Source organism: Nansenia antarctica (genome assembly GCF_963989245.1).
Source record: "Nansenia antarctica genome assembly, chromosome: 1".
In the NCBI taxonomy this organism is placed as follows: domain Eukaryota; kingdom Metazoa; phylum Chordata; class Actinopteri; order Argentiniformes; family Microstomatidae; genus Nansenia; species Nansenia antarctica.
In genome coordinates this window covers 12,435,995-12,441,446 of record NC_137674.1, presented here as the reverse complement: position 1 = coordinate 12,441,446, position 5,452 = coordinate 12,435,995, and the positions used below count along the sequence as shown (strand labels likewise).

At 37.8% G+C, this 5,452-nt stretch overlaps 1 long non-coding RNA gene across 2 annotated transcripts; it reads left to right on the top strand.

Moving 5' to 3' along the window:
- Positions 1–774: 774 nt before the first annotated feature.
- Positions 775–3,313, top strand: LOC308161707. 2 transcript variants are annotated; one of them, XR_013937551.1, is made up of 9 exons: positions 775–910; positions 1,454–1,566; positions 1,647–1,697; positions 2,009–2,053; positions 2,137–2,201; positions 2,323–2,440; positions 2,648–2,716; positions 2,810–2,889; positions 3,151–3,313. It is a non-coding gene; the product is annotated as an uncharacterized lncRNA (long non-coding RNA). The 2 variants fall into 2 exon arrangements; XR_013937552.1 differs by having other exon boundaries at positions 2,009–2,440.
- Positions 3,314–5,452: the final 2,139 nt, after the last annotated feature.

The following is a 5,452-nucleotide window of genomic DNA, read 5'->3' as shown; positions in this document are numbered from 1 at the left end:
TTCAGTATAACACACTCCCTCTCCTGTGATATTGCTTTTATACAACAGTATATACCATTTTAGTTCGACATCCCGTTCGTCCTATAGTATCCATCTGCGCGCAACAAATCCAACACCCGGAAATGTGTTGGGCCACGTCATCGTAAGCGCGTCGGTAAAAGAAACCGCGAGAATCCGCGAGATTAGAATTACAAGTACAATGGCAAATGCAGCTCAGGTGAGAATTTCGAAATATTATTAATGAACATGTTATAGTTTTCATATATGTATTTATTATTTAGGTTGTTGCATGTGTTACGCATTTGGCTGTAGTTTTGTTCATCTAATTGGGTAATTCTATGTGGTTTAGCGTTATCAGATATGAGATTAGATTCAACTTTATTGTCATTGCTGAGTACAAGTACCAACAACAAAATGCAGTTATGCATATAACCAGAAGTGCAAATAGTGACAAAACAAAGATAAACATGTACAGCCGGCAGGGCTAAAAAACGCCGCGCTCAGGTGGGGGGAAGGGAATGACTTTCACGTGGTAATTATTACAACTAACACTAAGTTAAAGATGAACTATATGCTATTTTCGAACTTTGGTAGTGTGTTCACTGTTGTATGTAGGTTGCACATATAATATTTTGAGCTCAGGTCACATATTTTCAAGCAAGATGAATTAAAGGAATGAAATATTCAATTTAAAGGAAATGAAAGTTATTTGGAGTCACATTCGATACATTCACCTAATTATATTTTATTCTTCCATAGACCAACATGATGTTTCCAGATGGACAATATCCTGCGCTTAAGAGATTGGACTTGGACACATTCCAGTGTCCATGTTGTCACAAGGCAGGGAAGTACCCTGCTCTTCTATCTCATATGCAGTTCCACCATAGTTCTGCTGTGAAATATGGAGGTAAGTCCACCTATATATTATCATGTCATCATTTGAATTTTAAATGGTGTTAATGTGTTATTTCTGTGCCCCAGCACATCCTTGGTGTAAATTAGTTTTAGATCAGACATTGTGGGCTCATTTGATGTTTGTGTGAGCTTTCACATTCCACATTAGATTTATATTACGGTTCTGACCTGTTAGCAACGCTGAATTAATTACCTGATGTGGGTTTAATTATTAATTCAAATGCAAAAGTTCAAGTTATAGGCATGGACCCTATGTTATCGAATTTTTATTTAATAAAAGTTTGGGCATTTAGCAGACGCCTGTTTCCAAAGCGACTTTTAATCAATACATTTGACTAAGCAAGTGAATCATCAATTCACCAGTCGTAGCAGGAAGAGTAATCTACCTCAGACCAGGGGTCTATTATTGTTAGTGACATGATTATGTATTGTTCTCACAAACACCTTTTTTCAAATTATGTATTTACAAAAATACAACTTATTGGTATGTTTCTAGTAGGCCTATCTTCTAAATCACTTTCTTTATTTCTTTTAGGATATGCTTTTTATAAATGCTTTTTATAAATTTGTAAATTTATAAATATAAGGGGTGTTGCTGAGAAAATTGTTGCGGGATCCTGGACAGAGAAGACTGGTCTGGATTTGGAGGTATTGTTTGAATGTTACTATCATATTATAGCTATAGTCATAATTACCTACTATTCTCTAACTAACTTTTCTTCGTACAGGGGCTTCCGAGGCAGACCAGTGGCAATGACTGTGGTGTCTTCATGATAATGGTGAGTTATGGTAATGCCACCAAGTGATATGGCACACTTGATTGTTCCTTAAAACCATCAAAAAAATGTGTAAATGTATGTAACAATGACTGACCACCACTTAGTCCTGACCAACATTCTGTTTGTGCATTTGCAAATAAAAAGGTGTGCAATAAAAGGTATTAAGGAACATTCATGTGTGCAGACCTCTCATATCACTTTCCTATGGAGTTATCAGCCATGTACATTTCATTGGATGTGTGTGACTACCTTCTCACTGAGTTATAAGCTGTCACATGGTAATCTTGTCTTTGTGTCTTTTCTCATTACAGTATGCCTGGTATTTCGCCATGGAGGCTACCTTTGACTTCAGCATTGTAAGTATTAAGAAAACAAGAACCCATTATATCAATATGCTATAAGACTTTGAATGCAAATTGAGTAACTGCTCTTTCTTTAGGATGACATGTCTCTCCTGAGAAGGTGGTGGTGTATTGTCCTGGTGGAAAACATTGGGCTGGAAGGGTATGCTGCAGTGCTACAAAAATAATAATTGTATTTGTACATTTATTATCAAGAGGACTTTGGGGTAACACCTGGCCCTACAATTCAACCTTCCGGTGAAGATAATGTGTGTTAATTTCAGATATGGAAGGAAGTTTGCTCACTTTAGTGAGGAAGGCAGAGCGACCCTTCACGACAGTGTCCCACCTGTATTCAGGACCTATTCAAGTGTTAAAAGGAGTCATGCAAGCAACACCATGGTCAGTGCATCTCTCACTAAGTATCTATGACCGTGTGCCTGTTTCTGAATGGGCTACTGCTCCTAAAACACATACTCCATGCAACTTTATGGCACATGCAATATGTTTAGTGGTACTGTGTCATTCTGAATCCAGCCTGGATCTCTTTTTGAAGTAGTTAACCCTTTCATGTAAAACATACTGGCAATAATGGTGGACTCTGTACAGATGCCACTGGACACTGACGAGGACCACACGTACTTCAAGAGGCCTTACAGCTTTCCTCCTAAAGAATTGGTTAGTGTGAATGAAGTTTATTGCATACAAACATACTATCCACCATTCACAGCTGTACACATAGTCATGCTTATGTGTGTATCCTGTTACCAGGGACAAAGATGTCAGAAGCCTGGAAAGTGAAACCACACTTTATATCAGGACACTTGAGGTAGAATGATCAAGGAAAGAAAGTGAGTGACTCATTCAGTACTTAACTGCACCTTTTCATTGTAACATGGTTAAGCACTGTATTATTATTTTAGGAAAGGGCTCAACAAGTTCAACACCAACGAAGAGTGACCAATGACTTGTTAGTGCATTGCATTTGCAATGCATTTTGGAAACATGAGGAGAGTGCTAATACAAATTCCATGACAGTTTGCAACCACTGATGAATGTGAGTTTCTTAAATTAATTATTAATCACTTCTTTATAACATTTTGTCTCAACAGTGAGAAGCAGCTGTCTCACCATTATATGGTCGAAAATGTGAGAAGAAAAGGAAGCTGAAAGACCATAGAGACAATGTTGAAAGAGCACTTGTGCTAAAGTGCAATCAGCAATGATGTCTTGATTGAAGCGCATTGAGTCGTATCTTGTGAGATGCGCTATACAAATAAAGCTTGAATTGATTTGATCCCTTGTACACTTTTTTTGGGCATTTGTGTTGCAACACACCTGTACATTCTGCACTCTACCCTGTTAGGCCCTTATTTTACTCTAGACAGAAGGGTTGTAACACTTGTTATTAATTACATTTGGTATACCTCATAAACTTTCTTGCATTTCTGGTGTTTGCATTTTACATATTCTAAATATATGCTATCTACATGTCGCACTGGATGGGGTTATTGCTGTTGACTCATCAGAAAGTAAAGACTAATTCACAGAGTGTATGAAGATTCCAGTAAGGGTTTTGTGAAGGAGCCCTAGTGCTGTTGACATCAGAAATAGAATGTTTTATTTAGCTCATCAGTGTGCACTCAGCACCATGGACACCTCCAGCCCAGCACCTTGCACCACGGTTCCTGCCCTGCTCCATGGATTACAACGATGATCGCCTGACCCTTGCCTGACTCCACCAAGTCCTTTGCCTGACCCCTCAAACCTGTTTGACCTAATAAAGTCCCTCACCTGGGGTCATTGACATTCTTTTATTTATATACAGTTAGGTCTGGAAGTATTTGGACAGTGACACAATTTCCATAATTTTGTCTCTGTATGCCACCACAAAGGATTTGAAATGAAACAATCCAGATGTAATTGAAGTGCATTTTACAGCCTAAGGATGGCCTGTTTCAGTTGCATTGAGAGCTCTGTTGACTGCATGTTGTGCGTATACAGCAACAGCCTCCAAATGCAAATGCCACACTTGGAATCAACTCAGACCTTTTACCTGCTTAATTGATAAAGAATTAATGAAGGAATAAATAGCCCACACTGGCCCATGAAACAGCTTTTGAGTCAATTGTCTAATTACTTTTGGTTATTATACATAAGAGCTATAATTCATAAACCCTTCCTTCAATTTGGATGTGAATACCCTTAACCTAAAGCTGAGAGTCTGCACTTTAAGCCCAGTAAATTCTGTTGGAAATCTCATATAAGATACGTTAGATCCAAAGTATCAAGGAGTATTGCAGTATTGTGCAGGGCAAAACATATTCTGGAACAGAGGATGTTGTATACTCTATATTGTTGTCTTGTCTTACCCTATTTGAGTTACTGTGTGGAGATATGGGGAAATGAATATAAAAGCACTTTAAACCCATTGATTACACTACAGAAAAAAGCTATGAGGATTTTGATTGATTGATTGAAAACTTTATTAGAAGATTTGCAGAAGTAGGTACATGAAAGTACATATTACATACAAGGTCAACTAACAGGATAAAAACCCAAGAAAGCCACTGGCTTATTTCAATTGGGGTCCTTGATTCTCAATTCATCGTTACATGTAAGACCGACAAAACAAACTAGTACTATCTACAAGATAATACAGACAAATAACTATTACTATCTACAAGATAAAAATACATCCATCATGGGAAGAACAATACAACAAAACATCAGGTATGTACAGCGGGTAGGGCAGGTGGGGACATACACCACAGGTGGGGGCGGGGGACAAAACACAAAGTATGTACAGTGGGTAGTTCGGGTCTTTTAATCTGATTTTTGATTTAGAGGGTCCAGTTACGGATTGCAGCCTCCTGTAAATGTTTTTTGAGAGTGGTTTTGAAGGTGGGCAGTGTTTTGCACTCCTTTAAGATTATAGGAAGGGCGTTCCACATTTTTACTGCAGTACAGATTGTACATGAGGTCGGATATCGTGATCACACTAATAACTTGTTCCTAATGTCAAAAATATGAAGAAAATATGAAGGAAAGCAGAAATATTGCTCTATTGCTCTATTTAAAAAAAGGTTTAAATTATTTTTAATGAAAAAGTATTAGAACGGATGATACTGAAATATATGTATTAATTAATTGGATTATATAATGTAAGCATAATTGTTAAGTATAAACAGGGGTAGGACAGGCTTCTTCCTACTCCTTTTCGAACAATTGATAGGACTGTACTCTACATATTAGTTTTTTTCCGTAGTTTTTCACCGTAGTAAGGCCGTAGTAAGGCGATTCATGGTTTACTCCTAGTGTATCCATCTGCGCTGCGCGCATCAAATCCATCACCCGGAAATGTGATGTACTATACGTCATCATACCGCGCCTGCATATTTGCATAACACATTT